The 24,002-nt window shown below is 37.8% G+C and overlaps 1 non-coding gene across 1 annotated transcript; it reads left to right on the top strand.

Annotated features, from left to right (window-relative positions):
• The first annotated feature begins 7,026 nt into the window (after window positions 1-7,026).
• Window positions 7,027-7,135, top strand: LOC124516764 (U6 spliceosomal RNA). Its single transcript, XR_006963164.1, has one exon. It is a non-coding gene; the product is annotated as a U6 spliceosomal RNA (small nuclear RNA).
• The last annotated feature ends 16,867 nt before the right edge of the window (window positions 7,136-24,002 follow it).

Here is a 24,002-nt window from a genome sequence, read left to right as displayed (position 1 = left end):
AGAGAATCCTATGGGGTGCCTGGGTGGCTCAGTCAGTTGAGTGTCTGACTTTGGCTCTGGTCATGATCTCACAGATAGTGAGTTTGGGCCCTGTGTCAGGCTCTGTGCTGAAAGCTCAGAGCCTGGGGCCTGCTTTGGATTCTGTGTCTTCCTCTCTCTCTACCCCTTCCCCACTCATGCTCTGTCTCTCTCTCTCTCTCTCTCTCTCTCTCTCAAAAATAAATAAACATTTAAAAATAAAAAAAATAAAAATAAATAAAAAACAAGAGAGAACCTTAGAGGGCTGATGTGGAATTGGTTGCCCACTGAGGACTCTGTTCTCTAGGGAACAATTTGGCTTAGTTGTCTCTTTCAAAGTCATAGAACCACAGACTGCCAGAACCAGAAACCACCCATTCTCACCTTCTCATTCTGCAGTTAAGAAGAGGCTCAGAAAAGTTAGGTTACTTGGCATAGGTCATGCAGAAGGACATGGCAGAGCCAGGAATAGACATCAACCATCTTGATAGATCAGTTTTTCCTACTACCCTTGCTGTCTGGAAATGTGGGAGCCCAGGGCCTAGCACACAGCAAGTGATCACTTATATTTGGTTTTTAGTTGAACAGCATCCTGGACACAAGCAGGGCTGGTGGCTACAGTAATCAAAGGAGACACTGGTTTCAGGTGCAGAATTAAAGGGGAGGGGTCAAAAACCTCAATACTCAAAACAATATTTTAATGCACTATTTAAAAATTAAAAGTCAATGAACAAAATACAAAATATAAAAACTTTAAAATAAAGACAGAATCTGAACGTGCATTTGTACAACAGTGCCTCACCTATCTTGTCCTAATCCCGACCCTGACTCCAATAAAATTTTGCTTACAAAAAAAGGTTGACAAGCCACAGCCATAGTTTGCAGATTCATTTAAAATATTGCATTAAATGGGGCGCCTGGGTGGCGCAGTCGGTTGAGTGTCCGACTTCAGCCAGGTCACAATCTCGCGGTCCGTGAGTTCGAGCCCCGCGTCAGGCTCGGGGCTGATGGCTCGGAGCCTGGAGCCTGTTTCCGATTCTGTGTCTCCCTCTCTCTCTGCACCTCCCCCGTTCATGCTCTGTCTCTCTCTGTCCCAAAAATAAATAAAAACATTGAAAAAAAATTAAAAAAAAAATATTGCATTAAAACATTATGTATCCTGATTTCTGAACTTTTTGATGCCCCCTTAAATTTCATGCCTAAGGCAAGTGCCGCACTTTTTTCACCCTAGTACAGCCTAGGCAACACAAGGAATGTCTGGCACCCAGGGCATGCTCTACCTAAAATCCAAGGTTTCCTAACCTTGGTTCCATGCCCCACCCCCCTCCATGGGAGTATGCAGATAGATTCTAGGGATCCATGAATCTCCTCAGGTTATAGGCCAAGTACTGTGTTCACAGGTCTTTTCCTGGGAAAACAAAAGGTCCTTAGTCTTCATAGTTTCAAAAGGACTCCAAAAAGGCTAAGAACCCTGACACAGAATGAGGCAGGAAGTTTCCTTCTTATACAAAACCACTCCACCTGCCACTTTCCTGTGTTTTCATCTCTCTTTATTATTCTCCCTACATAAAATCTATAAGAAACATCTATAAGAAACATCTATAAGAAAAAGCTAATATGTTCATTCTCACACAAGTGCAAAAGACAGGATAAGACACAAAGCCCTGAGCAATGTTTATTCACTGTAGCTCAAAAGCCTTGGGCCAATATTAAGAGCCTCTCAAGGAAGCAATTTAAGCAATAGGTAAATGCTTCAGGGGTACATCTCCCTGGCCCTCCACCTCAAATCACAAGTCTGAGAGACTTCCGTAACCCTTCCCAGGTGTTTCTCATCCACAACCAACATCCTTTCAACAAGACAAGTCATGAGGAGTAAGGAAAAACAGCACCGGCTAAAAATGAAAGGATCTCTGCGAAGCCAGCAGCCCACCAATCCTGTAAAAACCCTTCACCAGGCTTCGCTTGGAGGAGAATTTCCTAGACAGGCCTCAGAAAGTCTCAGACACCAAGTACGCAAGACCGGAAGCGTGGGGGCGGGGACCCGCGCAGGGACTCACGGGGAGGAAGTAGATCACCCAAGAGACCAGCCGGCCCTGATTGAAGGTTGATAAATGGTTGCCTGTTTCACGCTACCTCTGTTAACTGCAATCGAAGTGGCAAATATTTACCTTGGAATCCGACTGACTGAAAATATTTGGTTGGAGCCAGATGCGTCGCGTGTCTGTCCCTGAAATATTAGCCAAAGGAGTGATTTAAGAAAATAAAATGGTGGGTGGGGTGCCTGCCTGGCTGAGCTGTTTACTTTCCTTCTGCAGAGCGTGTGGAGCTTCTAACAATCCCGTAGGGAATGTGAACAGCTGGGAAGCAGGCCAGACTGGGGGAGAGAGAGAGGGTCTGTTTTGCTTTGGGCAGATAGTTTTACATAAATCAGAGATGTGGAAATATACATCTTAAGGCTCTTGGTAATGCTCTCAAAACAATTTACCTAGGAGAAGTAAGCTGTGAAGTGGTTGTGTTAACATCTTTAGTTCTAAAGCACGTCTAAAATAAGGGCACTAGTTACTTGGGAACGGCAACTCCTTTTAGAAATGCTACTGCTTTCTAAGCAGCTTATCTGTCCTGAGGTGTGGGCGAGACAATTCATATAGCTTAGGGTTGAACAAGATGCTTACTATGCACCTGGCACTGCAGTCAGCTTTATTGGCCCTTGTCTAGCAATTCTCAGAACCAGAAGAAACCTGGGATGAGTTACCATTAGCTAGCTCCATTTTCCAGGTGAGAATCAGCTTCAATCAGAAATGTTGCATGAGTTATCCAAGACCTCAGGACTCATCAGTTGACAGAGCTGGGATTGGAACCCAGACAATCTGACACCTCCACTCTTTGCCTTCCCTTGAGTGCACCAGTTATTGTGAGATGCATCTCTGGCCTGTAATTCTACAGGGGAGGGGAATGAGATTCATGCTGCTGATTGGGGAGGTTTTACCTGTCTGTGGCCAACAGTAACCTCTGGGAAATGCTGCTTGTGAGAAAAGTAGAACTAAAAATAAATGTAACAAAAATAAACTACCAGTAAAATACTTTTTAAAAAAGAAGTCAATATTTTATCTCTTCTTCAAATGTAAAGAGAATACAAAGTATATGGGGGTGTGGACTCAAGTAATAGAATCTTTGTCTCCCCCAAGGGCAGAAACAAAGAGTCAGAGGAGGCAAACTGAGGACCTGATACCCATTACAGACTGTGCCCACTTTCTCCAACCTTCCTTAACCTAATCTTAATCTAGAATCTGTGTCTAAAGATATGACATTTTAAAGAAGTTACATTAATCAAATAGTTACTTTGAGAACAACTGATTGTTTTTAATTGAACTAATTTTTTTTTCTAGATTGGATTCTGTGTGTTAACAGAAACCATTTATTAAAATATAATTCCTGACTTCCCAGTCACTTAGCCTAGAAGCCTTCAAATTATCTTAGTTTCTGCCTCACCTTTGCTACACCTAACCTACACCTAACCCTATCTCTCACCCTAACCCTACAAATGACCCGCACTCACCCATGGGGGTTTCAGTGGCTCCTTCTGCATTGAGGTGACCACCTGGCTCTAGCCTGGCATTCTGGGCACTCCTTGATCTGTCCCAGCCTAACTGGAAGCTCAGTTGTGGGATCCAAGAGAGCTTGAAATCTAATTCCATCCCCACTACTGAATAACTGAGGGTACTTCCCTTCTCTGTCTGCCTTAGTGCCTTCATCCATAAAATTAAGGTGTTGGGATAAATGATTCACTGGTCCTTATAATTGGAACATTCTTTGCATCTGCCCCTTAAGCTTTCTTTCCTGTGTCTTTCCTTCATGCACCATGTGCTTTAGCCCCAATAGACCCAGGAACCAGCACAAGCCCTGCACATTCCTATTTCTGCCTTTCTGCCTTCATCTGGACTGTCCCTTCTCCTTTATTTCCAGATGACCAAATCCTATTAAAGACTCACATATAATGCCAACAACCTCAGGAAGCTTCCTTGATTCAGTCTAGGAATTACATAACCTAGTAGCTTTTGAGCCTAGTATCTTTTAACCTAGTATCTCGTTTTGAGCACAGAACCATGTTTGGATTGTTCATATATTTTCAGGGTCCAGGTCACCTTTGTATCCTCCCCAGTGCCAGGCTAAAAGAAGACATTTAGTTAAAGAGCAGCTGGTAATAAATGGGAACGAAATGTTAGTTGATATTAACTACTAGAAAGTAGAAAATACCTATTAAATGTGAGCTATTGTTTTTAATCCACTGATAATTATAGATGTTTATAGAGTAGAATGAATGAAATAAATTGCAAGACAAAAAAACCTATGAAAATATGTCACGTTTTGTTAGGCTGGGTCTAAAGACATAAAGTAAAAGGACATACACTACTTAGTAACATCCAGAAAACTGAGGCAATATTTGGGGTCAACTTTTCTAGTTGTATGCAGGTAGACATGTTTAAAATTTAAAGAACCATAGAAACCTTAAACTTGAACAGGTAGTCTATAAGAGATTTTAATCTCAACACTGAAATTCTCAATTCTTTCTGTTGCAATAAACATCTTAACATATTGAGTACTTTTTAAAAATTTAAACTCTAAAATAGAAAAGTAACCTGATTTATTTATCAATTTAACCAAAAATAATGTATAAATAAATTTCAGATTTAGTGCTCAAATATCACAGTGAGCTACCTCAAGTATTTAAAAAAAAAATTATTTTTATTTTTATTTTTTTAATTTTTTTTAACGTTTATTTATTTTTGAGACAGAGAGAGACAGAGCATGAATGGGGAGGGTCAGACAGAGGGAGACACAGAATCTGACACAGGCTCCAGGCTCTGAGCTGGCAGCACAGAGCCCGACGTGGGGCTCGAACTCATGGACCGCGAGATCATGACCTGAGCCGAAGTCGGCCACTTAACCGACTGAGCCACCCTGGCGCCCCCCCCAAAATTTTTTTTAATGTTTATTTATTTCTGAGACAGAGAGAGACAGAGCATGAGTGGGGGAGGGGCAGAGAAAGAGGGAGAGAGAATCAGAAGCAGGCTCCAGGCTCTGAGCTATCAGCACAGAGCCCAATGCGGGGCTTGAACTCACAAACCGTGAGATCATGACCTGAGCCAAAGTCGGTCGCTCAACCGACTGAGCCACCCAGGCAGCCCTCAAGTATTTTAATATATAAATGCCTACATGTACAACATGTCCTGTTGAGAACACAACCATTACAAATGATTGGAGGCAATAAGCTGCTATTGCAGGCTGTAGGAAAAAATCTGCAGCTGTGGAAAGAAAAGGTCTCTGTCTTGAATAAAAAGCATTTGACCATGAATGCAACTGGGTATCAAAACCTTACTTTGGCTAATGAGAGAGTACAACGTCAAGAACAGGGGGGCAGGGAATGGAAAAATGTTTCTAGCACTGCCTTTTCCCCTTCCTTCCTCCCTCCCTTCCTTCCTTCTTTCCTCCCTCCCTCCCTTCTTTCCTTCCTTCCTTCCTACCTCCTCCCTCCCTTCCTCCCTTCCTTCTTCCTTTCCTTCTGACCCAAAAGGAATACAACATTATACAAAATTTAAAGTTGCAGATATAACACATATAGTGAAATCTCCCCAGATTCCATCCCACTTCCCCCCATCCCTAAATAATCATTGTTAACATTTTGGCACATGTGCCTCCATTTTTTCCCTGCATTTGCTAACATTATTTTTGTTACTATTGATTTTTCCAGAATGGGATCATAGTTTATATGTCACTCAGTGACTTTCTTTGCAACAAGTCAAATCCCTAGCATTATGATATTATGGATGTACCCACGACTTTGCTGATGGATTTTTACTGATATTCCACAGTTTTAAACAATGCTCTCGTGTACGTCCTTGTATACATATCCTTTTGCTTATGACATTGCTTTCTGACAGGGCAGACCCCATTTTTAAGAGCTGCAGAGGAGAAGCTTTAGTTCAGCAGTTTTTTATTGATAAAACAGTTCATCAGCGGAGCAGTTTCAAGGCAGATTAGATAAAACTATACTTGGGAACCGAAGGACTCACACCACACCCAAATTCAAAGGGATTTCTCAAGAGGCAGAGAGCCCTCCTCTCTCAGCAGCTATCACACCTACCAGGTTTATCTTTGGAAGTTGAGCCGGTTACCTTCCATACCTGAGTTCCCTCTGCAATACATAGATCTGGAGGGCATTAGTGTATCACATGTATGTAAAATGCATGAAGCATGGGCGTTCACATTTGTGAATTAGAATGATGACAGGTAGGGAGATTCAAGAAGTTTAATATTCAAGATTTTCAGCTGAGAGGGGTGTATTTGAAAAGTCCTTGTGTAACTGGGGGAAGGGAGAGTGGCTTTGTTTGATAGCTACATACTGTCTGCAGCCCAACTCCAGTGTGTTGGTGCAGAACTCTGAGCCTGCCACCTTTTCTGAGAGCCTCTGTAATTCTTTCCACTCTGGCTGGGAAGGGTGTCTTTAACACATCTCCTCTGAGTGGAGGCTTTGCTCTGACCATCTTCAGTGGCCTCCAAGCTTGTCAGGCTCTGATATGAGCAAGAAGAGCCACCACTTCCTATCTGGTAGGGGACCAAACTTACTGTGAGTGCCTGTGGCGAGATGGCCACTCACTCAAATAAACCGTTTCTGAACGTGTTTGGTTTTTGGCCGGAGTCAGGAGATTTCCTCTTTCTTTTGGTCAATGAGGATTTAAAAATAAAAAAACATCCAATTTGAACCTCTCCTCCAGCACCCTCCGACTCCTCAGTCTACAGATGAGGAAACTAAGGCCAGAGTGTAAAGTGACTGGCCCAAGGCCTTGTGAGTAACAGAGCTTCTTAATTCCTCCAGATTACTGCCTGTCTTTTAATTAGCATTAACAGCTTGTTGTCATCAGGGAACCATCAGCATTAGCAGAACTTGTCTGTTAAAGAGTCCTTGTCTTGAATGCTCCAGAGAGATTTATCAGAATAGAAGCAACAGTTGTGCTTGCTTTGGTAGCACATATACTAGAAATTAGAACAATACAGAGAAGATTAAGCACGGTCCCTGTGCAAAAATGACACGTAAAGTAGAAATAAGTTATAGTAATAATAAATTATCATACAATAAACGAATAAGGATAACATGCCAGATGCTGTTCTAAATCTTCTAGATCCTATGACTGTTACTTTTTCCCCTCTTTCTTGCTTTGCCTTCTCTTGATTTTTCTTTCTCTAATTTGATTTCTGTAATTGGTTGGAAAGTGTGTGTGCTTGTGTTTATTATTTATAAACTAGCTGGCTTAGCATGCTGATTTAACAAAAAGTCTGAAGTTAATATCTTTACCTTACTCCTAAATAATGAAGGATGATTTTAATTCACGTATAAGCCTAGTATTTTAATTCTGGTCTATCCCCTCCCCACAAAATTAAGAGTATGTTGTGACATGTTTTTCCATAGTCAATGTTTGCTGAGATATGCCCTCATATTTACCAAAATGTTTTTGTTCAATGTTTTTTTCTTACATCTCAGGCTTTTCATTTTTTTTATTCTGTGAAAGTACATCTTTTATGATTTCATTTAGTGATTGTTTTTGGGTGATGCATGTTCTCCAGTTATTGAAGGGGAGGAGAAGTTTTATTGGTTTTGTTTGCCTGGAAACAATATTCTTTATGTAATTATTTTCTTGAAATATAGCTTCATTGAATGTGGAATTCCAAGGTCGACAGCTATTTTCTCTTAACATATTGAAGAAATTCTTACACTGTATTCTCTTCCTTAGTTGCTCTTATAAAGTGAACTGTCAGTCTAATTGCCCTTTTTTATAGATGGTTTTCTTTTCTCTTTGCTTTAAGATCTCTCTCTTTCTCTTTCTCTCTGTCTCTCTGTCTTTCATAGATTCATTTGTATTCTGCTGAGGTATTTTTGTACAACGTTACTGAGCCATAATCAACATACAATAAACAGCACATATTCAAAGTGTACACTTTGATAAATTCTGACATGTGCATAAACTCATAAAACTGTCACCACAACTAATATAATGAACAAATCCTTTACCCCTCAAAGTTTACTCATGTCTTTTTAAATTTTTTTAAAGATTTTCGGGGTGCCTGGATGGCTCAGTCGGTTAAGAGTCCGACTCTCGGTTTCAGCTCAGGTCATGATCTCATTGTTTCATGAGTTTGAGCCCCACATCGAGCTCTGCGCTGGCAGTACTGAGGCTGCTTGAGATTCTCTGTCCCTTTCTCTCTGCCCTTTTCCCACTTGTGCTATCTCTGTCTCTCTCAAATAAATAAATTTTTAAAATTTTTTTTAAAAAGTAAATTCAATTTTTTAAAGATTTTCTTTACACCCAATGTGTAATCTCTACACCCAATGTGGGACTCAAACTTGTAACTCTGAGATCAAGTGTCACACACTCCACCGACTGAACCAGCCAGGCATCTCTCCTAATGTCTTTTTGTACTGTTTTCTCCAGTCCTTCCCTACCACTACCCTTTATCAATCAACCATTAGTTCACTTTCTATCATTATAGATTAATTTGAATTTTTTGGAATTTTATACATATGGAATTATATAGTATGGCTCCTTTTTGTTTTGTTTTGTTTTTTTTTTTGGTCTGATTTCCTTCACTCAAAATTATTATGAAGTTTATCCATGAACATTGTTAAATCTATATATAGTTCATTTATTTTTATTGCTGAATAGTACTCCATTGTATAGATATGCCATAGTTTTTATCTTGTCACTTACCATTGGACATGTCCAGTTCTTAGCCATTGCAAATAAAGTTGCCACAAACAATCATGTACGTCTTGTTAGGGACATGTGCTTTCATTTTTCTTAGGTAAATATTTAGTAATGGAATAGCTGAATTATATGGTAGGCATATGTTTAGTCTTTTTTTTTTTTTAAGACACTGCCAAAGAGTTTTCTGAAGCAGTTGCGTCATTTTACATTTTCATCAGCGGTGAATGAGAGTTCCAGTTGTCTACATCCCGGCCAGTGTGGTATTATGAGGTTTCTTTCTATTAGATATGTAGTTATATCACGTTATGGTTTTAATTAGCATTTCTCTAATGACTAATGACATTGAACATCTTTTCCTGTGCTTATTTGCTATCTGTATATCTTCTTTAGTGAAATGTCTGTTTAAATGTTTTGCCTATTTTTAAATTGGGTTGTCCCTTTCTTACTGAATTATAATAATTCTCTACATATTCTAGATACAAGAATTTTGTCAGATATATGTATATCTTGCAAATATCTTTTTGACAGTCTATAGCTTGCCTTTGCATTTTTTAAATTGTGTTCCTTGAAGAGCTAAAGCTTTTAATTTTGATGAAATCTAATTTATTGATGTTTTCTATTAGAGTCATGATTTTTATGTCATATTTTTTAAAATATTTGACAAATTCAAATAGGATTGTCATATATATATAATATATATATTATATATATGTATATATATTATATATATGTATATACATATAATTTTAGAGTGTGTGCGAGCAGAGAGTGGGGGAGAGAGAGAGAGAGAGAGAGAGAGAGAGAATCTTAAGCAGGCTCCATGCTTAATGCAGAGCCCAACACGGGCTTGACCCTGGTATCATGACCTGAGCCAAAATCAAGAGTTGGATGCTCAACCGACTGAGCCACCCAGGTACCCCTATCTTATATAATTTTATGTAGAAATTTCATAGTTTTAAATCTATGTTTTAGTCAATGATATATTATTTTTATATGATGGGATGCAGAATCAAAGTTGATATTTTTCCATATGGCTACTCAATTTTTCCAATACCTTTTGTTGAAAAAATTATTCTCCTCTCCTCTACCTCTCCCCCATTGAATTACTCTGGTACCTTTGTTGAAAATCAATTAACCTTATATGCCTGAGTCTCTTTCTTGACTCTGTTATATTATGTTGATTAATTTGCCTAACTTTACACCAATACCAGAGTGTCCTAATTGTTGCAGTTTTTTTTTCTAATTGTTGTTTTTTACTAAGTTTTCAAATCCAATAGTATAAGTACTGAAGCTTTATTTTTATTTTTGTTTGTCTTATTTTCAAAGTTGTTTTAGTTATTCTAGGTCCTTTTCATTTCTATATAGATTTCAGAATCCTTTGGTCAATTTATCAAAAAAAAAGTCTGTTGGGATTTTGACTGGGATAGTATTAAAACTTTAAATCAATTTGGGGAGGATTGGTATTTTAATAATCTCTAGTATTCTGATCCATGAACATGATATATTTATCTCTCCATCTTTTTAGGTCTTCTTTAATCTCTTTCACCAATGTCCTGTAGTCATCATGGTATAGTTATTATATTTTTTTTCAAATTTATTCCTATTTCTTATTTTTATGCTGTTGTAAGTGGTATTGTTCTTGTAATTTTAATTTCTAACTCTTTATTGCTTGTATAGTTGATCCTTAAACAATCACAGATTTGAACCATGTAGGTCCACTTATACATGGATTTTTTTACAGTACAGTACAGTACAGTACTGTATTTTTTTCTCCCCTAACAATTTCCTTTCTCTGGCTTACTTTATTGTAAGGATCCAGTACATAATACATATAACATATAAAATATATGTTTATCAACTGTTTATGTTATTGGTAAGGCTTCTAGTCAACAATAGGCTATTAGTAGTTAAGTTGTGGGATAGTCAAAAGTTACATGCAGATTTTTGACTGCATGGGGGTCAGTGCCCCCCCCCCATATTATCAAGGGTCAACTGTATATAGAAATACAACTGAGTTTTGTACTATGATCATGTATCCTGAAAATGTGCTCAACTCACATGTAAGTTCTAGTAAGTTCTTTTTGTAGGGTCCATGGGATTATCTACAAAGATAATCATGATGTCAACAAATACAGTTTTTTTTTCCTCTTTACTAATCCATTTACCTTTAATTTGTTTTTCTTGACTTGCATACTGGCTAGAAATTCCACTACAATGTTGAATAGAAGTGGTAAGACCAAGCATGTTTGCTTTGTACTTGATCTCAGGGGGAAAGAATTCGGTTTTTCATTATTAAGTATGTTAGCTGTAGATTTTTTATAGATGTCCTTTATTAGGTTGAGGAAGTTCTCTTCTATAACCAGTTTGCTAAAACTTTTTAGCAGAAATAGATGTTGAATTTTGTCAAATGCTTTTTCTGCACCTATTGAAATAAACAGTTTTTCTATTTTTTAGCCCATCAATATGGTGAAAAAAAATTTTAAGTTTATTTATTTATTTTAGAGAGCGAGAGCAAGCAGGGCAGGGGCAGAGAGAGAGAGAGAGAGAGGGAATCTTAAACAGGCTCCCCACTGCTAGCATGGAGCTGATGTGGGCCTTGAACTCACGAAATGGTTTAACATTTTAAAGTTAACTAATGTAATTCACCATATCAAGGTGCCTGGGTAGCTCCGTGGGTTATGCGTCTGACTCTTGATTTCTGCTCAAGTTGTGATCTCATGGCTCCTGAGTTCAAGCCCTGCATCAGACTCTATGCTGACAGTTCATAGTCTGCTTAGGATTCTTTCTCTCTATCCCTCTGTCTCTCTCTCAAAATAAATAAATAAACATTAAAAAAATAAAATGTTAAACCAAGCTTGTATTCTTGGAATAAAACTCTCCTGGTTATGATATATTATCCTTTTTATGTATTGTTGGATTTGATTGGCTAAAACTGTTAGAATTCTTACATCTATGTTCATGAGGAATATTGGTCAGTGGTTTCCTTATAATGTTTTCTTTGGTTTGAGTATCAAAATAACGCAAGCTTCATAGAATGTTATGAGAAGTAGTCACTTGTCTGGAAGAGTTTTTATAAAATTTGTATTATTTCTTCCATAAATGTTGGGTAAAATTTATCAGTGACACCAGTCACAAGTAGTGTTTTCTTTTGGAAAGACTTAAGTTCAATTTCCTAAGTAGAAATAGAGCTAATTCAAATCACCTATTTCTTGAGTGAGCTTTGGTAGTTTGTGTCTTTCAAGGAATTTGTCCACTTCTAAGTTTTTTAATTTATTGGCATGAATTATTCATAATTTATTCATATCTATAGAATCTGTAATGATACCACCTCTCTCATTCTTGATTTGGCAACTTGTGTCTTCTTTTATTCCTGCTTAGTGTGGCTAGAAGTTTATTTTTTCTGTTTTCCATTTCATTAGTTTCTGCTCTTGTCTTCATTATGACCTTTATTCTGCTTACTTTAGGTATAATTTGTATCTTTTCTAGTTGTTTAAGGTGGAAACTGCTGTTATTGACTTAAAATTTTTCTTCTTTTCTAATATAGGTATTCAGTGCTATAGATTTCCTACTAAGCACTGCTTTATTGAATTCCAGATATTTTAATATGTTGTATTTTCATTATCAGTTCAAAATACTTTCTAACTCCCCTTTTAATTTCTCTGACTTGTATGATATTAGTTTCTAAATATTTGGATATTTCGAGATATCTTTCTGTTATTATTATTATTATTATTTTTTGATGGGGAAAGAGAGAGGCAGAAGGAGAGAGAGACAGAGAGAAAATCTTGAACAGACTCCATGCTCAGCATGAGCCTGATGTGGGGCTCAGTCTCACGACTATAAGATCATGACCTGAGCCGAAATCAAGAGTTGAACACTTAACCAACTGAGCCACCCAAGTGTCCCTCTGTTATTGAGTTATTTAATTTCATTATGATCGGAAATAAACTTTGTATAATTTGAATCACTTTAAATATATTAGTACTACTTCTATGTCTCATATGGCAAATATTTTTTTTACTTAAAAAATATATATGTTGTGTGTACTTCAAAAAAATGCTTATTCTTCTGTTGTTGGATGTAATGTTCTATATTTGTCAATTGGAACAAGTTTTTTGATAGTGTTGCTTATGTCTAGTCTACCAATTATTGAGAGAGTAGGGTTGACTCTGACTGTAATTGTGGATTTACCTATTTTTTTCCCTTGCAGTTTTGCTTCATGTATTTTGAAGCATTATTTTTAGTTGCATAATATTTATGATTGTGGCATTTTCTTGAGAAACTGTCTCCTTTATCTGTAAGAAACATCACTCTTTATCTCTGATAATATTTTTGCTTTGAAATCTGTGTTGTCTGATATTAAAATAGGCACTCCAGCTTTCTTTTAATTAGTGTTATCATGGTATATCTCCTTTCATTCTTTTACTTTTAACCTGTTTGGTTCTATATTTAAAATAGATTGTGTGTGTATGTGTGTGTGTGTGTGTGTGTGTGTGCACAGCATATAATTAGATCTTGTTTTTTCTATCCACTCAGATAATGTCTGACTTTTAATTGGGATTTTTTTTTTTTTTTAAGAAAGTAGACTATCTATACAGGAAAGTTCCTTTCTAATGTAAAACGGAGTTTAGAGAAAAGCTGGTCAGTGCTGGCAGGGCAGCTCCATATGATGAAGTTCTGGGGTGTTGGTGGGGCTTGTGGATTCCGGAGCCAATGACCAAGAAGGAATTCTTGAAGATGTGCAAAAAGGTGATTTTATTAAAGCATGGGGACAGGACCCATGGGCAGGAAGAGCTGCTGGGATTTTTTTTTAATTGGGATCTTTGGAACTGTGCTGCCCAATACAGTAGCCACTAGCCACATATCCCTATTTAAATTAACTAAAATTAATTAAAATTAAAAAATCAATTCTTCAGGCACACTAGCCAAATTTCAAGTGCCCAATAGCCACATGTGGCTAGGAGCTTCAGTATTGAACAATACTAGTTTAAATCATTCATCTTTACATATAATGGAATTACTGATATGGTTAGGTTTGAGTCTAACATCTTGCTATTTGTTTTCTATTTCTCTCATTTGTCCTTTATTCCCTTTTTATTTCTGGAAGCTCTATTTGCTTTCAAATATGCTTGGTCATTCTTTATTGTCATTTTTCTCTGCTCATAATTTCAAATATTCATTTAATTTCTTTAAATATATTAAACATAGATTTAGGAAATCTATTTTGTGTCAATTCCAACATCTGAGATATTTGTGGGTCTATATTTGCTGAAATTTGCTTTGATGGTTCTCATTCATGGTGTCTTGTTTCCATTGTATATTTTGTGATTTTTAAAAACATATAAGCTGTCCATTTTCATTGGAACCAACCAGTAGGAATTCTTTTGAGATATGAACTAAAGTTACATTCCTCCTGAGAAATTGGCTTTTGTTTCTATCAGTTTCCTGGGGTGCTACCAATGTGGGACTATAGTTAAATTAAAATTTTAACTTAAGGGGCGCCTGGGTGGCGCAGCCGGTTAAGCGTCCGACTTCAGCCAGGTCACGATCTCGCGGTCCGTGAGTTCGAGCCCCGCGTCGGGCTCTGGGCTGATGGCTCAGAGCCTGGAGCCTGTTTCCGATTCTGTGTCTCCCTCTCTCTCTGCCCCTCCCCCGTTCATGCTCTGTCTCTCTCTGTCCCAAAAATAAATAAACGTTGAAAAAAAAATTAAAAAAAAAATTTTTAACTTAAAATCCAAGTGAATCCTGACAGAAAACACATGTGAGGACCAACTAGGTTTATGAATTCTCAAGGAAGAATTCTGTCTTATCCACCAGCACCAAGGTGAAGATAGGCATTTCTTCATTATCTCTTGTGCAGTGTGATTTCTTATTCAGCCTTGCACTGAGGGTGTGATAAGGTGGCTTTCCTATTTGTTTCTCCACCTTGGTCAGCTAACTTGTAACTCCTGGAGCCATGCTGTGATTCATACAGCTGTCGAGGAGGAAAGACTCCCTAGAGTTTGAAAAAACGTTCAGAGTGATAGCTGGCTGGGCACTTGTTTCCTGACCAGATTTCCTACTTTCATTACTGGTTTTGAAATCAACAAATTCTTTACTTTGGATGTATTTACAATTATTTAAAAATATTATACCCAGAATTTTAGTTGCTCGCTTCAAACTGAAGGGTTGTTCAGAGTATTTAATCCATAATACTACAAGAAATGGAAATTTCCAGCTCTATTATTTTTCCGATTGGATGCTAGGTGATAAATTTCAGAGCCATTGGTTAACAATAAGAGCATAGCAACTATTATATGTTGAGTGCCTACTCTGGTTCAGGCATTTTGCACATAAAATCTCCAGTCTTCACAATAATCCTACTAGTAGCTTTATTCTTTCCATTTAACAGATAAAACAATGAAGGTTAAATTATCCAAAGTCACGCAAGTAGTCAGCAAAGGAACCTGACCTCTGCTCTTTGCGATCAATTCTGATCTCCTTTTCAAGCTGCCGAGTCTTTTCTCTTAATATTGAAAATACACAGTAGCTTTTATATTTAACAGCAGGCAGTGAAAGCAGGTTGAGCAGAGAAGAGATTTTTAAGGGATAAGATTTTCCACTTATGTCCCAATATGTAGCCTCCCATCATTTCACCCTATATTTCTGAAACAGTGCTTCATCAGGTTCAAAATGCTCTGCAGTGAAATGGTCATGCAGAAACTTGCTTCATAACATTAGAAGCCAGAACTCTCAGATCTCCCTATTTCCATAATATCCCTAAAGCTCCAGGTGAATCTTCATTTGTGCGAGACACAGAACCAATTCTTTCATCTGAATTCTGTTTTAGACCCTGACATAGCCAATGGGACTTTCTCATAACTGCAGCCCGTAGATGTCATTTTTCTTCATTTTGGGGGTTGGTGGCTTTTGTCCTTAGCAGCTGTGGCCTTAGACTTTATCTGGGTTTGCAATCAGGAAGCTGTGATACTTCCTGAGACTGTTCAGGGTACAATTTACACAATACAAACTGAGTTCACTTTCTTCACTTTGGAGTTGCGCTGGGGTCCTTAATGGGTTGACTGTACTTTGTCGAGTTTTCTACAGGTTGAATCCAGCAGTTGGTGAGAACCAACCTCTGTGGTTTACAACCACTTTTGTTTCCTGAGCAACATACACAGAGAATTTGGAAAGAAGGCAATGATTAGGATTGGAGTCTAGAAAACCGTTAAGAAGGAGGAAGTTTATCAACTCAGTGGGAGTAAATCTCCAAACCACCTTCAGAATGCTAACACGCAAACACTGTTTCTTGTTGCCATGACCAATCAGTAGGTTGTTGAAGAAAACCAGTCCAATACCAGAGGCAGAGAGAAGTTGGAGAAGAATCATCGTTTTTAGATATTCAGATTCCTTGGCCAAAGAGAGTCAGGAATGACACTGATTGGTGCCACTTATTATATACAAGCTTTTTCATTTGTAAAATGCTCCCAAAGCTGTGACCATCATTCTGTATTTAAGAGTTGTTTCTATACTAGCTACATTTTGAAACTCTGTGATGAATTAACCTATTTTCATATTTTTTGATGTAATATTTATACCACTTTTAAAAATTATTAAAATTCCTATGACTAATTATTCCAATTACTAAAAAAGGATAATTATGTAACATGACAGAAGTACTAATTATCACTACAATGGCAATCATATTACAATATATAAATGTGTCAAATTAACATGTTGTACACTTTAAATTTATACAATGTTGTATGTCAAATATATTTAAATGAAAAAAATTTTTATAAGCTTATTACTGAGTTTGTGGGTTAGGAGTCTTGTTTCTGGGTCTTCCTCCTTAGGGTCCTATCTTTGTTCATTTTTGTGAGAAGACTGGGGTAGGAGAGGGGCAAAGACACAAGTCAGAGTCTATGTGAGCAGATTTGGTAAAGAGAAATAGGTGAGGCCAGGAGTGGCCTGAGGTTTGGGATCATGTCTAAATTAGAGGTGTTCAACTTTGCTGATCTCCATAAACAATGATGATCCAGAAGTAAATGTCCACTACTCACTACTTGACCACCAAACAGTGGTGCTTTTGACAGCTACAGTATCTATCCTTTGAAATCCAATGTATTATTATTATTATTATTATTATTAATTATTTGAGGAAAGACAGCACAAGCAGGAATGGGGCAGAAAGAGATGGGGGGAGAGAGAGAATTCCAAGCAGGCTCCAAATGGGGCTCAAACTCATGAAACTGTGAGATCATGACCTGAGCCAAAACTGAGAGTTGCATGCTTAACGGACTGAGTCACCAATGCACCCCCAAAGTATTGTTTCACTAAGCCCCACAAAGTCTCTGTGAAGTGAATGAGTAGTGGGTAGTACCATGTCCATAAGAAAAAGGGGTGGGGGCAGACATCTAGGCATGAGACTGCTGACTCTCACGAGGCTGGACTGTCTCCTCACCCATCACACCCACAGAAGACCTGGCTTCAAATCTTGACTCCGACACTTAGTACCTGTGTGACCCTGAGCAGCTACCTCTCTGAGTTTCAGTCTACTCATCTATAGTACAGACATAATGACAACTACCTAATAGGAATTTTGAATTGGGAAGAAACTGGCAAAGAAACTTGACACAGTATCAGCACTTAAGAGATGGGTGTCTCTTCCCCTCCCCCAACATTCACAGAGCCTAATTTGTCATTGCATGTTTTCTGTACTTGGATTGGAACAAAAGTATCTGAGTGTCCCTGAGGCTGGCATACATGCTGTCAAACTACACTCCATTGAAGACGTGCTAAGCAAGGTATTTAAGAAAGTGACCACATGGGGGAATAAAAGAGACATTTATAATGGCAACCAAAACAGAAGAAACCCACAAGGACACGATGAAAACTGAAACCACAATAATCTCTAAATAGAGAAGTAATAATTGTAGCCTATATTTAAGTGTACGGGAAGCAAGGGTTTGGGGAGGGGGTGCTTGCCATGGAGATCATGCTTATTTTTTCAAAGTTTGTGGAGAGAACTGAGCTGATTTTTCTTTTTTAAGTCACAAAATGTTTCAGGTATTTCTAGTCTTACCCAAAAATTATACAAATAAAAAAAAAGGAAAAAATAAAGCATGATGCTGAGGGTAATGTGCAAAAGTAGGAGTATACAGGTAGAGTCAATGGTATTGATAAAATTGTGGTTTTTAAACTTGGGCTGGGATCATGGTTGTTCAATTTTATTATTACACTCACAACTTCTAATTTCACTACATATATTCTTATTTATATAACAAATGTTACATAATAAAAATGTTTAAGTGAACTGGAAATTGCTCAGTGAGTTCCACAGCAATAAAAAGAGAATAATCAATATCTGCAGGGAGATTCTATCTGCAATCAAAGATGATACGTGTAATCCCACTTCCCAAGTGCTGCCAGAAAACATATTTGCATTTCTGATTTTAGAATCAGTAAGTCTGTGAACAAAGAGAGTATAGCTTTACTCTGAACATCAGTAAAGGCTGGATCAGGTGTCTGATACAATTGTACTTATTCAGGGACACAGAGAAGCCTGGTGTCCATCAGGCAGACGGAAATAACTTGGGTGATAGTATCAAAGGGCACCAGGCAGTACAATAGTTTCAGGCTTGGGAAAGATGTCCATAAATTGCAGCCCTCAGCAATGAGTGGCTAATATCTTAAATATCCTTGTGAATTGTTTGAAAGAAGAAATATATTTCTACAAATTGAATGTTTGTGATTTAGTAAATTGACTGATTTAGTAAGTAGGAATATCAGGATTTACATAATAAAAATTTGTCATGATCTAATTAAGAAATAAAACCAATCAATGACATCAGCTGGTTCCAGAGAAGGGTGCAAATCATCTGAGATCAGCACTGAGAGCCAGGTTGCCTGGTTCTGTGTCTTTTAACAGCCTCGGCCAATATAATACTTCATAGGATTAAATGAGAAAATATATGCAGAGAATTTACGGTTCTTAGCAGAGTAATTCTTAGTAAGTGGCAGTTACTAATATTAGAAGATGTCAATGATGATAAAAAAAACATTAATGGTAGCAGGGCTATTATTGAGGGCCTTCTCTATACCAGGCTCTTGACATATATGATAGGATTTTCTTACTCCTTTTTTTTTTTTTTTTGGCTGTAGATTTATCTTACAAATTGTGTTTAATTTGTAGGGTGGGTGATGAGTAGAAGAAACCAGATTTTTCAAAGAGATAATGATGACAGTGAAACTGAAAGCATAAGCTAAGGAGGAGACATCAATCACACTTTTTTTTCAGGGACAAAAAGAGCTTCAGGATGTCCAGATTGTATCTGATGCACAAATAAGGAGTAAAGCTAATTCCTATACCACATGGGACTAAAAAAAGACCGCTACACTCTCTAGTTAAAAAATGGCTGCTCATACTCTGAAACTGACCATCATGCCACTTAGGCATAGTTTGGCACATAGTCTACTATGATAATGTGGAGAAAGTACAGCTCAACTGCATGCTGACAGCAGATGCCCTGTGGCCTGGAGAAACAGTACTTGCACTCTCTGTGTTAACCTTTCTGGGCCCCTAAGCTTAGGTTAAACCATGAGGGAGAGTCTGTTATTGGCCTCTTGCTTGTTATTCCAAAATTCCTAGTGTCAACAGTAGACTCAGGTAAGATTAAAACATTACTCAGTAGTTAAATATACGAATGTATTACTAACATACTTCCCCCAAGAAATTCTATTGCCCTGAACTTAGACTAAAACTTCAACAATTTTTAAGTAATATTTATTCATTCAAAACATTATATTATTACTATATGCTAGGCATTTTGTGTAGGTCCTGAGGATGCAACAGTAAATAAAGCAGACATGATCTCTGACTTTGTAGAGTCTAAAATCTAATGGGGAGTCAGGTAATAAATAAGAAAACAAACAAATTGCAAATCATCAGAAAATGCAGAAAAGAAGAAAACTTGTGAACATAATCACTCTGACATAGCTCAGCCTTTTGTGAAACCCTCTTCTAGACTATCTAGGACTGGGTACTCTAGAATCTTAGGGAAGAAGCCCATGGATCATCAATTTTCACACCATGAGAACTGGAAGAAGAGGGGATGAGGAGGAAGTTTCATGGCCACATTAATATTTGCACACACACCTGGTAAAATGGTACCATGACCTAGGGTAAGGCTGCACCCTGTGAGAGGTAGTTGTCTTGATCTTTGGGAACTTCAGGCAGTGAATAAACTTCCCAGAGGCTGCAGGTGTAGACTAGAAAATCCTTGGAGAAATACTGATCACTGTTCTTCCCTCTTGGACTGTCAGAGATCCCCTCCAAGCTGGGTGTTTTCAGGGCCCAGCCAGAACTTTGATAGATTTATAGAACGTAGATGGTCAGAGCTGGAAAGTCCCTTAGAGAGCACTTAGTCCATCCTCCTCACATTACAAAGAAGGAAACAGGCTCAGAGAGGAGATAAGCCCAGATTTAAAAGCTAGTTAGGGCCCCAGCACAGACTGGCTGGATGCTCAATGGTCCCGTTTTCTCTTCCTTGACACAAAGGGAGATTATATTTTCCAGTCTCCTTTGCAGTTAGATTGGGATCATACGTTGGTGCTCTGGCAAATGGAATACAAACAGGAGTGACCTATCCCATTGCCCAGTCTGTATTTTTTTTTAAGTTTACCTATTTGTTTTGAGACACAGAGAGAGCATGAGCAAGGGAGGGGTGGGGAGAGAGAGAGAGAGAGAGAGAGAGAGAGAGAGAGAGAGAGAATTCCAAGCAGGCTCCGCACTATCAGTACAGAGTCCGACATGAGGCTAGAACTCACGAACTGTGAGATGATGACCTGAGCCAAAACCAAAAGCCAGACACATAACTGACTGAGCCAAACAGGTGCCCCCCAGTCTGTCTTCATAAAATTCCCATATGATCTTCTAAACACTTTCTAGCTTTATCATCAGCCAGCTAAATGCAGATAATCCAGCAGAAGACTCCAAGAAATCCTTAGAAGATGGCAGCACCACTAGATAGCCACAGATAGGAGCAGAGATATCTTAATCACCTGTGAAGGCAGCAACCTGAACCCACTTAAACCAATAAATAAACTTTATTCTGTAGGCCCCTGAATTTTTGGAGTTGTTATAGCAACTAGCACTCTGTGTAGTTTAGAAACTGTGATGGTTAATTTCATGTGTCAACGGCCAATAATAATTTGGTCAAACATTATTCTGGGGTGTCTGTGAGAGTTTTCTGGATGAGATTAACATTTGAATCGACAGTCTGAATAAAGCAGATTTTCATTCTCAGTGCACATGGATTCCCCCAATCAACTGAAGACCAAACCAACTGAATAGAAACAAAAGGTTCATAGGGAATTTTGTTTGCCTGCCTGATGAACTGGGACATTGGTCTCCTTCTGCCCTTGAACTAGAATATCCATAATCAGCTCTCCTGGTTCTCAGGCCTTTGGAATCAGACTGGAACTGCAACAAGGGCTCTCCTTCCTGGGTCTCCACTTGTTGACTGCCAATCTTAGGACTTTCCAGCTTCTGTAATCACGTGAGACAATTTCTCATAATAAATCTCTCTCTCTCTCTCTCTCTCTCTCTCTCTCTCTCTCTCTCTCTCTCTCTCCCTCTATTTCTGTCTCTCTCTATCTCTGGAGAGCCCTGATTTATACCAAGACTGTACATCAGACCTCCTGAGTTCTGATTCAGTGGTGCTTTTCACAAAAGTATACTGTTTCTCCAAGCTAATAGAGAGAAGATTACCTAGGAAACTTCATACTCACTTCCCATACCTGGAACCCCCCCATCTTGGACCAACAATGACCAGTGAAAAATCAATCTTCACGTGGATGTCAGGGGATCCTTAGTGACATACAAAGTAAAGTTTGTGCATGCCCTGGGATCAGCCACACCTCTGACACTAGTGCTGGGACTGCAATGTGACTTCCAGTCTACTGTCTACTATTTCATGTGCCTTATAAGAGCACATGGGCCCAGCAGCCTGTCAGCTAGAGAACTCTATCCTGATCAGTACTTTTACATACCAATAATGATCTGAGGCTTGAATTGTAAATCAGATAAAAATTCAGTAAAGTTTTAGTGTTGTATGACTTTGCTATAATCTGATTTTCTTTAATGTAATAACCTGTACATGGTACAAACATAGAACCACAGTCCATTAACATAAACTTATAAGCATCTACTGACTAGAATTGCTTATTTCTGTCCTTTCTGAATCACAGATGAAGAGACAGATTACCAGATGGAATAGCTAGTCACAAAACCTCCGTCCTTGGCCAATTGGTAACATGGAATAATCTGGATCTCTTTTCCATAGCTCCCTGATGTTAACTCTCTCAGGAGTGAAAGGATTTAGTTGGACATGCTTGAAATATGCCTCTATAGTTGTCAGGTTTTTTCTTTTTTAAAGATTTTATTTTTAAGTAATCTTTACAGCAATGTAGGACTCGAACTCACAACCCTAAGATCAAGAGTTGAATGCTCCACCAACTGAGCCAGGCAGGTGGCCCTATAGTTTTAAGTTTATATAAACCCTTAGGAAAAAGGGAAGAACCAGGGCACCTGAGTGGCTCAGTCAGTTGAGTGTCCGACTCTTGATTTCGACTCAGGTCATGGTCTCACAGTTCATGGGTTCAAGCCCCGCATCAGGCTCTGTGCTAATAGCATGAAACCTGCTTGGAATTCTCTCTCCCTCTCTCTGCCACTGTCTGGTCCCCTGCTTTCATGCACTCTCTCTCTCAAAATAAATAAGTAAACTTTTTTTTTTTTTTTTAAAGAGAAGGACTTAAAATCAGAGAACCCTTGGACTGGAAAAGTTTTAGAGTCCACTTGATTCTATCTTTACTTTTAAATTTTATTTTATATGTTCTTTTATATAGTACCTAAATATGTGATGTAACCAATAACCATATCAAGATAAATCAGAAAGATGGCATCCAAAAATATGATGCTGTCTTGGGACTCCCTCAGCTGCATTAAGAACTTGTTACTCTTGCTTACTGGAGTCCCATGCACAGTTTTAATACCAGGAAAGAGTAAGACAACTTTGTGTGAAATCTCTGGGAATGTATATCCAAGAGGTGAAAACAAACAAGTCTACCAAAAGGTAATGAGAGGTTGGTTTCTAACTCTTCCAAAAAGTCATAGGAGATATTCAGTCAGCCATCCTTACCTTAAAAACAACTAAAGATTTGCCATAGCAGCAAAATCTTATAGAGGCATACCATTCAGTTCTTTTTCTCAGAAAGTGCAACCTAGAAAATCGTCTAATTCATGTTAAAAGACAGAATTGAAACTATGCTTCCTATTTTACCAAAAAATAAAAAAAAATTCTCAATGAAGTTCATAAAACTAACATCAAGAAACAAATCTAGCTTCCTGTTTTTGTTTCTCCTCTATAGTTACAACAAATTCAGCCTTAAAAAACTTTCAAAATTAGGATTTTTTCCTCGAATACCAGAAAATTAACAGGCAGAGTAAAGCAGTATCTTATTCTTTTGGACAGAGTATCTGAGTACTTTTCTCCTTCAAGCATGTGTGTGATCAAAAGAACATACACACATGACACACACACATCAAACAGTATCAGAAACCAAAGTTTTCATTGGAAATTATATTTTACTCATGTCTGAAAGACTTTAAAAAAGTAAACAATATTCAGTTGATTCTGTTCACAAAGATACACACCTAAAGCATAAGGACAAAAAAAGCTTTAAAAGGATAGAAAAAAATACAATGTAAAAACCAACCAAAGGGAAGGTATCATAACTATATTATCATAGGGAACTAGGAAATATACATTCTTTGCAAGCACACAGTACCTATAGAAATTGACCAAGGATAAGGCTACAAAGTAAATCTCAGCAAATATCAGAGAATTAATATGCAGGTCATATTCTCTGATTAAAATGTAATTATAATTCACTAATAAAAAATTACTGGAAAAAATAATTACAAATTTTAAATGCACTTCTAATACATCTGTCAAGTAAGGAATCTTATTAGGTAAAATGTAAAAATAAATGACAATGAAAATATGCTGTAAGAACTAATAATATAGAGACCTTTGACAAAATTGTTAAGAAAAAAGATAATGGCACAAAAAAACAATACCACAGTGAAGCACTGAACATAATTATAGGTATATGAGATTTTTTTTGCAATCAAGAATACTATGATTTTTTCTACTATTTCATACTGTTTTCATAATGATTGAT

The sequence above is a fragment of the Lynx rufus genome, unplaced genomic scaffold (assembly GCF_022079265.1).
Source record: "Lynx rufus isolate CCGP_SWC_20201006 ecotype Redwood Valley unplaced genomic scaffold, mLynRuf1.p SCAF_2, whole genome shotgun sequence".
Taxonomy (NCBI): domain Eukaryota; kingdom Metazoa; phylum Chordata; class Mammalia; order Carnivora; family Felidae; genus Lynx; species Lynx rufus.
The sequence above is the reverse complement of the archived record's forward strand: the minus strand, read 5'-3'. Positions and strand labels throughout refer to the sequence as shown.